Source organism: Anthonomus grandis, chromosome 7, assembly GCF_022605725.1.
Source record: "Anthonomus grandis grandis chromosome 7, icAntGran1.3, whole genome shotgun sequence".
Classification (NCBI taxonomy): Eukaryota; Metazoa; Arthropoda; class Insecta; order Coleoptera; family Curculionidae; genus Anthonomus; species Anthonomus grandis.
This window is the reverse complement of record NC_065552.1, coordinates 29152115-29165022: the sequence shown is the minus strand read 5'-3', so window position 1 is coordinate 29165022 and position 12908 is coordinate 29152115. Positions and strand designations below refer to the sequence as shown.

The following is a 12908-nucleotide window of genomic DNA, read 5'->3' as shown; positions in this document are numbered from 1 at the left end:
TTTTCTCCTAGAGTCAATATGGTTTTCATGGAGGCCTATTTACAGAGAGTATTAAAGTGGAATTAATAAAGCACTTTTTTTAATGCATAGGCAGAACTGAGCATGTAAAGGTGTTGCTTTTTTATATCTCAAGTACTTTTGACTTGGTGAATTCTAATTTTGTGGCTATGAAATTGAAAAAGGCGGGAATTAGGGGCAAAATAAACACGTTACACATGTTTTAGTATTTTTTGGCGGATTGACTATTTAGCGTAGAGATAGGAGAAATACTTGCTGAAAAAAGGCTTATGTATACCATGAGGTAGTGTTCTCAATGATTCGCACTTTGGTGGTGGCTCCATATACACCGAGGTGCTAAATGAAAAGTCAGGAAATCATACAATGACTCCCAAGCCTGATAAATTCATCAGTTTTTACAAATATTCTTGTCAAATAAAAGTAAAAATAAAAATCTACACATAAAGTCCAGTGCAATGATATATTAGAATGGTCACCCGTCAAAACACCAGCATTTTACTTCTCAAACAATGTAAATAGAAGGTGGATGACATTGTTTGGCAGGTGGAATGGGAGACGGGTGACCATTCTAATATATCGTTGCACTGGACTTTATATATATACATAGGTATATTTCTTACACGCAAAGTAATGTTTTAATAAACACAAGAACATTATTGTATTTTAAACAAACAGTCCGAATAGCTAAGGGTAATTGAAATAATATCAATATAATAGACGTATCCATAAACAATAATTTAAACTTTTTCCTATAAAATTTAAACAAATCGCGAAGGAAATGTATGCCGTAATCTTATTTATTGCAACAATTTAAACTACCATGACACTTCGAATTACACAAAAACTTCTTGCCCTTCCAGCTACATCTGGTAGTGGAACTTTATTTTGCAGTTACAAGTTGTATAGCCTTGTCCTCGACTTTTTGAATTAAAGCACAAGCTGCTTCTGTTTACTGCGATATTTCTTCAGTTGTAATCTCATCCATGGAAAATCATTTTGCTTTACAAATTGCGAACTGATTACGTGTAAAAAACCGCTTCAAGTTATAGTCTTTTTAATCTCACTTGAATGACGATAAAAACGATGAAAGCGTGCCGACGAAAAGACTGATAGACCGAGGCCAGTTTTAAACCTACTTTTTTTCCCAGAATTATCTTAAGATGGCGGTACACTGGCCGCATACTATGCCGCGGCGGATTTGCAAAGAGACCGCCCGATGCAGGTCTGCGTCGGCTTCGGTCCTCAATAGCAGATCAATGCCCATGCCGCAGCAAAAAAATTGCATTTATTTTAAAATATTGGCGTAGTATTAAGTTATATCGTAAATTAAATAAACTTAATAATATAATATATTTAGATGAAACATGGTTTTACGCATGACGTAATTAAATACCGTTGGGTTGATAATTCCACGTATTGTGTTTTGAATACGCCATGCTCAATAGGCAAATGAGTCATTATACTTCATGCGGAAAGTACAGAAGGATTTGTTAAAAATGCGTTACTTTTATCTGCTTAAAATAATTTTCAATCTTCAGCTGATTCCCTTGAAAATATGAATGCGGCATTATTTGAAAAATGGTTTTCTAATCAGCAACATTATCTAACATTTATTCAAATTCAGTAATTATTATGGATAATGCATCTAACCATCCAAGAATGCTAAATAAAATACCAAATACTAGTTTAAAAAAACAATATACTTATAACTTTTATAAAAATTAAGGACATTCCTGTTGACGACAAAATCCTATTTAAAAAGGGACTAAGGTCTTTCATTAAGATACAAGAAAAACTAGATTCATGTAACTGGAGAACCGCAGCATATTTTTGCACTGATCTGTGTGGATATTGGACAACTGCATCGCTAACACGGTCAATATTTTGATTAGTGCGCACATTGAATAATTTCAATCCCTTTCTTCAAATTTATTTATCCAAGAATTGATCAGATTGGTACTAGGTGCTTCACTGACGTTGTGAAGAGCATAACGAGCATCCAACCGACGTAAAACTGCGATGTAGGAATAATTTAATTTATAAAAGCTATGGACATAAAACGCACGTTGTTGGGTATTAAATCGATTCATTATTGCATCTGTCAATTCCGACAATAAATTTCGGATTGCTTGATCCATTGCGAAAAAGTAGGCAATGTAATATAAAAAGATATTATATAATAGGTGAATTTTTAAACCATATTGTATTTTAAATTAAACCTTATGTCCCTAACTTAAAACATTGTATAACGTTTAAACAACTCATGTAAGCTTTACAATAATACATTTTAATAGTATCAATTCTAAAGCTGCTCAAAACCAAAAGCATATTTAGAATTGATAAAAATTCCGTCAGATCAAAGCAATTGAAGTTAATTTTGGTAGTAAAACTATTAGGTATAAAAAAAACTAAATTGAAACTATGAAGATAACTTTATTATATTACCCACCCGTTTTATTTTAACGGCATGCTTCTGAGGGCGGCAGAGTTCAATATATTTTTTTGCGGTTGCTTAATATTTGGCTTCTTCAAGTAAGAATAAAAGGACCATACCATTTACGTTTCGTGGATCTCTGCGACCACGATCAACATCAGGTACTGTAATTTTCACAGTATCACCTATTTGGGTCGGCGGTAATTTTTTTCCTAAAGTTCACAACATTTTTGTTCCTTGCAGTATAAAATTATCTTTTGCGACTGCTCTTTTTAAAGAAATTAGCTCGTGCTGTTCAGTAAGTACTTGGAATTAAGACATGATGGTTTGTAGATCGGCTAGTGCTTCAGATGTAGACGTGCGATACTGGGAATCAATCGGTGCTCATGCTAGGTTGCAGATGCTAGATTGCTATCTGCTCCAATTTTCTTCAATAATTTTCGTTATGAACATCGCGTCTTCTTTCTTACCTAGGCAGGTTCCATTTATGCAAATTTTGTCAAAGTCATATTCAAAGATGCAGTTTAAGACACAAGCTCATCGAACATTTAAAAAACCAATAAAAAAATTGTTTTTAATTCATGTTCTCTTGGTAAACCCCATTCGATATTCTTCCATCCGACACAAAAGATCCCATCATCTCCGCTGATTTTCCTTCCAACACCTCACTTTCATACAAAACAATTCTAGACAATAAGAAAGAAGGTAATTCAATTTTTTTATATTTACCTGTTATTTTTTTGTCTTGATAAGGCAAGAAACATAGTCTAAACTAGCTTGTTATTTATATAGTAAGAAATTGTTACGTTTGGTGCCAATGTTACGTAATTAGGGTAATCATACGTAATCAAATTCAGGGATTCAAGCTAAAATCATTCAATTAGTCATCACTTGTATATCTCATTTTTTACTCTCTCATTGATGAAAATAAGCTAATTAAAGTTCACAATTGAAAATATTTAACTAAGCAAATTGAGTTTAGGGTTGTAATTTACAAAGTAAATCTTAAGGACCGGATCTTAAGGTCGATCTTGTACCCAACTAAATTCTAGTTAGCTTTAAGCGAGTTATATCAAGTTTCTATCTCCGAATCTAAGAAGACAAAAGTGTTACTTAAAGAGTAAACCGGAGGCGTATTTACATACTATACTTCAGCACAGAGCACCTTAGAACTCGGCGGCTCTGCACTGCACTATAATATGTAGTTGAGAAATGCGCTAATTTATCACTACATACTATACTACGGTACAGAGCATTAGAACGAAAAATGTTTTATGTGATTTGTTTGGTGCTGTAAAATTGGTAGTAACACATTTAATTATTGTGTAATTATTTATGTTATTATTATTATTATTATTGAATTTTCTTTTTTTTGCTTGCGATTTCGATATACAAGATAAAGGGTGTTTAAAAATTTAATGAATATGATGCGACTGAAAAATTTGAAAACAAATACCTCATATTGTGAAGATGTGTTGTATTTTAAACATTTTAATAGTGGGCTTTCAAAGGCACGTAAATACAAGTTTTAAACACGTACGCAAAAAATGTAATTTCTTTAGTCCATTCCTAAATGTGGTTTAATTTTAAATTATAGGTTTCACTTCAGAATGTACATATTTATATTTTTTATCATTAATCTGCTTGTATAGATAATACAGTGAGGTAAACTTTTCTGAAATAGCGAAAAATGCACTTATGTTGGTAAAAATGTTCAAAGTAGCCACACATTGAACCACTAAGTAATAGCGCATAAGTTGATTTATATTATTCTGCAATTCATATGAATTAAAAACTCCTTTAGTGGTTAAGCTTGACTATGTTAAGTATTCTTCTGAAGTTTGCTTTAAATTTTTTTGCAATTGCAAATTGCTTAGAGTTAGAAGGTGTACCTTGTACTTATTTTTCCCTTATAAAAAACCGCGTACTGAAAGTTAATAAAGGAATTTAGTTAATGCCAAACAGGGTAGACTAAATTTAGTTTTTTTCGGGGAAAACATATAGGTGTAATGTATATGGACATTATTCAAGGACTAAAGTTGAAGCTGATATCTAGAGCCAAACAAGGGATTAAAATAATAGTCTTGCCTAAGGATTTATTAAAATTAGCACAGTATTTAGTCGGAAGATTAAATTGGTACTCGCGGTGTAAACTTAGCTTACTGTGTGGAAACTAAATCGACTATTGAAGATAAATATCATCTGTTAACAAGTGGTTTGCTGTTATTATTAATCTTTATATTTTTTTAGTCTTAATTAAATGCTTTTTGAAGACTTCTATGAGGACTTTGATTCTAGAAAAATTTATTTTTACATACATTTAGTAAGTACAACAAGCATTTATTATAATATAGCTTTATATTATTTTGGTAAAAACAAGCAGTTTTAATTTAATTTTAAAGACAATAAATAATATATTTTTGAAAACATTAAGGCTCCAAGGTCACTAAAAAAACTTGTGCCCTACAATAGTCAAAATGCAATATATCACTAAATATTTCATTTTTTTCTTTTAAGATACGTACTATTGCATTTAATCTTTTTGTTGAATGAATACTATACTATATCATCTCTTTTATTTTTTTTATATAAAATAGATCTAATAAAATATTAAATGATTTCTTACAGCTTTTCTTACTGATTAACAGTGGTGTTCGTAGCCCGTAAACTCCTTAAGTTTAATAATATTGCCTATAGATAAGTAACCAATGAATAGGTAGGTATGTCCAATCTATGGTAGACAATATTAGGTAGATGAGTAAAATAAAAAGAAAATAAATAATAATCTGTATATTCCTATACATTCTGTCTCATTAACACACAAAAATATGCTTCTAATTCTACCATTTATAATCCGCAAAATCTGAAGGTTTTGTTTTCATATTTTAAGCAAAAGTAATTGCTTTATTTTTATTCATTAGGCCCTTTTTAAAATCTATTCTTAAAATCTATTAATCGATTTAAAATCTAACCTAAATAGGTAGCACCTTATTAAAATCTAACAATTTATATATCCTTATTTAGATACCTACTTTGTATTCATATACATAAAAATAAAAAACCTAACTTAGTAACAAAGCACTATCGAAATTCTAAAACCCAAAATACAACACACCTTCACAACATTGTTTTTAAATTTTAAAGCAGCATTGTATTCATCAAATATTTTAACACGCCTCATCTTGTATATTAAAATCATCAGCAAAAATCAATTATAATAATAACATAAATAATTACACATTTATTCACTCTCTTACTACCAATTTTGCAGCACCAAACAAATCACATAAAAACATTTTTCTTTCTAATGCTCTGTAGCGTAGTATAGTATGTAGTGAGTGATAAATAAGCGCGTTTCTCAACTACATATTATACTGCGCTGCAGAGCCGCTGAATTCTATGGTGCTCTGTGCTGTAGTATAGTATGTAAATACGCAAACCGGAGCCTAGGAAAATTACATCAAAACCAAGAAATCCAGCCAAATAAAAACAAAAACTGAAAACTGAGACGCTTAAAGAAATAACCTCTATTAAAATAGGATCAAGTAAGAATCTTAGGTCTAACCTCGCAAACCAATAAGGGTTACCAAAACGTGCCACTAAGGTGTGTGATACAGCGGATTCGATCTTAAATAAACCTTTGAAGGGTGTCATAAGATTACATTTTGGGCGAAATTACGGTTCCAAATAAGAGTACAACTATACGGAAGAAAATTTCAAATGTAATTGAACTACTTTTATCATTTATATCTAAAGATACATGCACTTACAATTACAGCCTCCAAGGAACTGAAAACGTTCTGAAATAACTTTGACCGCCAAAACCTCACATGGAATGCTCAAGTAAATAAAAGACAAATTACAGAACAAACAGACAGAACAAATGACAGAAAAATTAAAAACGGCGTTAACGGCGACGTCCACAATCTGCCTTAAGTTGAGACCCATCAGTCAACCGTCACTTTGACCGTCAATCCAAAAATAAACCAAGGCTGTTTATTTTACATAGCAAGTCATTTTGTGGAAAACCGCGGTTTTCATGCGGATAATAAGAAGGAATTTGCTTTAATTGACAACGAAAGAGCACACCACAAATGATGGTAAATTCTATCCATAGTAATTCTCCCTATTCTAAAATTGCCATATTTTTAGCTGGTTTTCAAGGATTCCAGGGATCAAACAAATATCTACAATAATATAGATGATCTTTCAGTTGATCTCTCAGACAAGATAGGTTTAAAGAGCAAGATAAGAAAATCAGCCAATAACGAACAACAAGAATCATACCTAAAGAAGTAAAAAAAATGAACGCACACAAAAAATATGTAAGAAAAAACTACCCTGATTTAGTTTATGAAAAATTTTAATTGTGACATTCTAAATAAATAAGACCATAACAAAATAAAAATAAATATACACCTAATAAGACAAAAGAAATACTTACCCATATTGAGTTTACATAAATTATCCAATAATCTATTTTTAACAACAATTTTTTATTTTTTTTGTTACGAGATAAAACTAATAATTTATCTTTAGTATATAAACCAAAAGAATTTTTTTTTGTGAATAAGTTATTTATTTTTTTGTAGGTAATTATTTTAACTTTTTGTAACTGGATTTTAAATATTTTTTAAGGGAAAATCACAGCCCTTGGATAAATTTATAAATATTTAATGTAAATTTAAATCGGTTTCACTTTAAATACTGTGCGCAAAATTATTTTTAACGTAAATATTGCCATTGCACTATTTTTCATATGTATTTAAATAGCCTTTTTAAAGATCTCACAACGCAAGTACGTTAGATCTTCGTTAATTTGCACTCTCGAACCTTTTATTAGTTTTTAATTTTTCAATATTAATGTACGAGCTACTTTATTTTAAAACTGCACTTGAACAGCATGTGAACTATCACCTAGAAATTTGTCACTTATGTCATGGCATTTCACTATCTCGTTTTTTTAATATTTATTTTTATTTTTTTAAACCGATCAGTAACTTTCGGAGACGTGTCTTCATTCTTTTTTGTTTTTACATTGTAACGATTTTGTAAACACCGAGAAACCAGCTGATTCTCCTTCATTCCGGAATGACACAAGTGTACACCGCACGACATCTCGAAGGTTAAGCGGGAATCTTCCGGGATAGTGTTCTGCCGAGTATATAAGGAGCCGCATCGCCGATAGTGATCAGTCCTCACTTCGGTGCCATTCATATATTTGGCGCGAGATTTAAATAGTTGTAAATAAATATCTCCAGTAATCGTGAGTGAACGTGCTTTCGTCATGAAGTGTAAATAAATTAATTGACTATTTTCGATTGTCTTAATTTACACCTAACGAACGGGAAATAACGCTAAAATATAAAAAATAAGTATATTTAGATTTCTCGCGTTTTGTCTTTGTTTACCACATGACTTTTACAGGCGCTGATCATCATTTTATAGCTTTGAAGCTCATTACTGTATGTTGTCTTTTTACTTGTGACCTCTTTTCTAGTTTTTTTTTATCAATAGCAGCACTTTATCTTCAATTTCTTAAAAAAAACGATCATTAGATAATGTTTTTGTTTGTTGTTTTGATTTCGCAAATATCTGTGAACGACACACCCATAATAGCAGTTAAAATGGAACTGTGTGTGATTCACTTTTCGAAACAATTTAGAAAAAAATATTTATGGTATAATGAATTTAAACAACTGATTGTTGTCTTCAAACTTATTAATAATTTAATTTAACTTTATTTTTAGGTAATAACTGCTGCGGTGTCAGACCATGAACCACTTTACTCGCGCGCCATCTACTCTCTGGTATGTATGTAACTTAGTTACAACAGCTTCTGACTTTCACAGTTTTATGATATCCTGCCCTAAACACAAGCAACATTAAAAGAAATAAATGAATGCAATTTAGTATCTATTTTTAATTCAACTAGTATGGCGCATAACAATTCAATAAAGATAATTAATTCAAAAGGCCAAAATGGGAGAAGATATATTTTTTTATCAGCGCCTTTTGACTGTATTTAGCACCGAGGGAAGCCAGGAAAAAGGTCTCGTCCGCCAGGAATAAAACCCCGAAATTATTCAGGAGTTATTGTGCCCGCTGTTTTGTTAAAGTCGAGATAAGTCACTCAATGTCCCTCCTCACTCCCTGGTCTCATAGCAGAGGGTTAAAAGGGTCAACGGTTTATTTCTTTTAGCAGTTCATGCCAGACTGGGGAAGCTTATTTAAATAAGAGATATGATCTGAAAATGTGTTTATTATTGCGGATTTTTGTTTATGTCGGGGAATAAAAAAAGGGTTGTTTCGTTTTGTTTGCAAGTGATTTATTAATGCGGTAGAGGTTGATTAAATGCCATTTAAAATTTTTAGACTTTTCAATTTAATTTAATCCATTAAATTGGTGTTAATGATATTATTTATGCAACCGAACAGATCCCGAGCACTAGATCCTATAAGATTATGCAAAAGTATTGGATACTATTAAGCATCAACGTTTAAGAAATGACTGAAAATGTTGAAAAAATTTATCAGTTTTTTATCAACTCTGTTCCAAAAATTAATTTAAATAAAAATACTCTAAATTATTATAAAAGTGTTAAAAATTACTTATTTCAAACGAGTTTCAGATTTTTGGCTGTGTCGGAGTATGATATTATTAAGGTTATTAATAACATTAAAACTACTGCCACGGGCATTGATGAAATTAATATACTTACCATCCGACTATGCCTGACTTCTCTACTACCTTATATTGTCCATGTCATAAACTTCTGTCTCGAAAATTCTGTTTTTCCTTCAATGTCGAAAAAAGCGAAAGTTAGCCCTTTACCCAAGACGTTAAATCCTCTTACATTAAGCGATCTGAGGCCAATAGGCATTCTTCCAACGCTATCAAAAATATTAGAAAAAGTAATGGAAATGCAGCTTCAGAAATATGTTAAAGACAACTTAATTTTACCAGTGACACAATCAGGGTTTAGATCAAACCACAGCTGTTGTACGGCATTGGCTTCTATAACTGATGATATTTTATCAGCATTTGATTCCAATAAACTAACATTTCTGGTAATGCTTGACTATAGCAAGGCCTTTGATACTCTCAACCATGATCTTTTAATAAAAATTTTGGTATGCGCGTTGATTGCTAATTATCTAAGAGATAGGTATCAAGCTGTTTCTTATAATGGCGTAGATTCTAGTTTTTTAGAGATTTCTTCTGGCGTGCCTCAGGGCTCCATCCTTGGGCCAATCCTTTTTTCAATTTATGTATCAAACATGGCAAAAATATTCATATCATCTAAGCAGCACTATTATGCTCATGATACTCAAATATATCTCTCATTTGAACCAGGTGAAAGTTCCCAAGCAGTGGCTGCCATTAATTATGACCTTGCCAGCATTTACGAGTTTTCTAAAAACCATTGCTTACAATTAAATTCTATGAAATCAGCATTTATGCTGTTTGGGGGCAAGGGCAGCCGTAAGAGTTTTTTACAGTATTATAGGGACCTAATTCATATCAATAACGAGCCTATAAAACACGTCGAGCACTGCAAGAGCTTGGGTTTGATTTTGGATAGTGACCTGCGATTCACGCAGTACGTAAATTCGTGTATTCAAAAAGGATTTTTAAACCTTAAAAATATTTATACACATCGTTACGTTTTAAATAGACAAACAAAAATTCTACTGTGTGATTCGCTGATCCTATCACAGCTTAATCATTGCGATGCAGTGTATGGTCCATGCTTGAGAACTACTGAAGAGAGTAGAATTCAGAAACTCCAAAATGCGTGCCTTAGATTAATATATGGCATAAGAAAGCGCAAACCCATAAAACACAAGCTTAAGGAAACCAGGTGGTTGACTATGCACAACAGAAGTATTTTTCACGCATCTTTAATGTTTTTTAAAATAATTAATTTAAGATCTCCACCTTACTTGTATAATAAAATAAAATTTCGCACAGATGTTCACAATATTAATACCCGGTATAAAGGAAGGCTAACACCTCCGCTTCACTCAACTAAAACTTACAAAAGATCATTTTCTTATCAAATTTCAAAAATTATAAATAGTTGCCAAACTAATACCGAAAACATTTTTAGCTTATATTCTTTAAAAAAATACATTTTTAAGAAATTACTGCAGGAACAATAAAGCATAATTTAGTGGTTGTTTCGTTTCTTTTTTTATTTTTTTTATTTTGTACTTTCTTTTCTCTATTCCGATGATGATAACAAAAACAATTAATGCAATAGACTATATATTATGATATACATACATATAACAGACTGTATCTTTTGCTTTGTGATGTGTTTTGTTTGTGGGGTTGAATTTGTTTCTTTTTCCTTGTGTAGGCATATAATATGCTGTCACATTTTGTTTTTTTGCTGGTTGATGTACTCTTTATAATTTATAGCGTATATATTATTCCTATTTTGAAACCTAGGTTAGATGGAAGAACAGGCATTTAGATATCTGAATCTTTGTGCGCTGAATCTCGCCTTTAAACTATTAACGTTGTAATTATTGTATTTCTTTTTCCTAAATAAAAAGACCTTTATTATTATTATTATTATTAATATTACTTAGGCCAACACGGATTTTCTAGACAATCACTAAATTTTATTTGTTTATACTTCCCTAACAGATATAAAAGATTTATAAGAAAATAGTATTTTCTCTGAACAAGTTCCCTTAGAATAAGTCATACAGGTTTCTTTTCTAATAACGTTGTTTCTTATCATATACTTTGCTAATAAAATTACATATTAATTGTGGTCTTAAATCTAATTTTTTGATTGTAATAACTTACCTTAAGTGACATAACTATATTGATAGACCTATTTGTAAAATGCCTGCTCAGCTGGCCAGTGCTTCAGCTGTTCCTCTGTAATCAGTCGTACTAATCGGGTCATCGATTGCTGAAGTCGGTGGTGTCACCAGTTTCATCTAAAGTACGTTCAACTGCCACCAAATGTAAGTTACCTTACTCTAAATTCAGTAATCAATTAGCAGTATAAAGCTTTGAAGTTAGTACAATCAGGTTCTATCGATGCAATTAATTTAGCGGTAGAATTGATGATTTTACTCTCCAAATGCAGAAATCTAAGAAGATGACTTAAGGAGTGAGTTGTCTGATGCGCGTAGGGAATGTTCGCCTTTGAGCATCGATATTAAATTATTACAGCAGGAGAGCTACAAAAACAATTTAAGAGTCATGCGATATCCTCGATAAGAAAAACGAAAATGTTTTGGAAATTGTTAAAAAGAGTTGGTTCCACGCCCGGTACGATAATAACCCACAGAATATTGTCAAATCATTCAGATACTGGTAACTATCCTTAGTGCAGCAAAAGTAAGAAGAAACCATGAATTAAAATTGATTGATATAGATACGATTTGAATTTAATTTAAAAATATTTATTAATGAGTATTTCTATCCATATGTTAAGCTTCTTTATGAAAAGGTCCGATATTATTGCCACAAAGAAGATTTAAGGTATAACTGGATAAAAGAAATGAAGATATTTATCAGAAAAGATGACAGCAGATGAGCTATTTACATTAATAATGAACAAGTCTCACCAGCAACTTCCAGAAACTAATTTGGTTAAGACAATATTACAGATACAAGATTGTGGAATAGAAATTCCTTATGGCTCTATCTATAGAGTTTATGTTTTATTATCAAATACTCCGTGCGTGTGTGCTACTGAATATGACTGTATATCGATATAATACCTTGATCTTCTCATAACAGCACATACGCTACTTAGCCTTGCATCTAACTGACTTAAGGGGATTTCTCTGGAACTTAGAAAAACTTTAGTTGTTTTAATAAGAACCCAAGATTTGTATTGTACGTAATGTTTGACCATCATAATTTTACATGATTCTGCATTACATAGCAGAACAACGCGTCCTGATTATCAAAAATTATTATCACAATCGCGAAAGTTTAATTGCTATTATTCGTAAAATGCGTTAAATATTTAGGCGAAATAATGTTCTTAATTGATCTGCTTTGAAAACAATAATCAAACCATTTCGGTTCGATTAGTGATGTAAAATACACGATACGAGCTCGTAGAAGTTGTTCAGAACAAAATATCACGGCAGTTTGCGAGAGTCCCATAGAAAGGCTAGAGATGTCAATTTGTCATCGGGAACAAGAATTGAATATTTCAACAGACACTCTTCAGCGAATTCTCACTAAAAAATGCATGCTTACAAAATCCATTTGACTCAACAACTTTTGCAGTAAACTATGAACAGTGAAGAGAATTTAGCAATTGGATCCTTGAACAACCTGCTATTTTTGTATTTTCAGTGATGATGCTCATTTTCACCTCGATGGCTTCGCCAAGAGGCAAAACTGGAGCATTTGAGAATAATTTGAAAGGTAATGCAGTAACGGTTAATCGCGAAAGTTATTATGCTATAA

General features: G+C 31.6%; 1 long non-coding RNA gene across 1 annotated transcript; it reads left to right on the top strand.

Moving 5' to 3' along the window:
* The first annotated feature begins 6439 nt into the window (after positions 1-6439).
* Positions 6440-8822, top strand: LOC126738764 (uncharacterized). The gene is made up of 3 exons (XR_007661434.1): positions 6440-6552; positions 6605-6777; positions 8203-8822. It is a non-coding gene; the product is annotated as an uncharacterized LOC126738764 (long non-coding RNA).
* The last annotated feature ends 4086 nt before the right edge of the window (positions 8823-12908 follow it).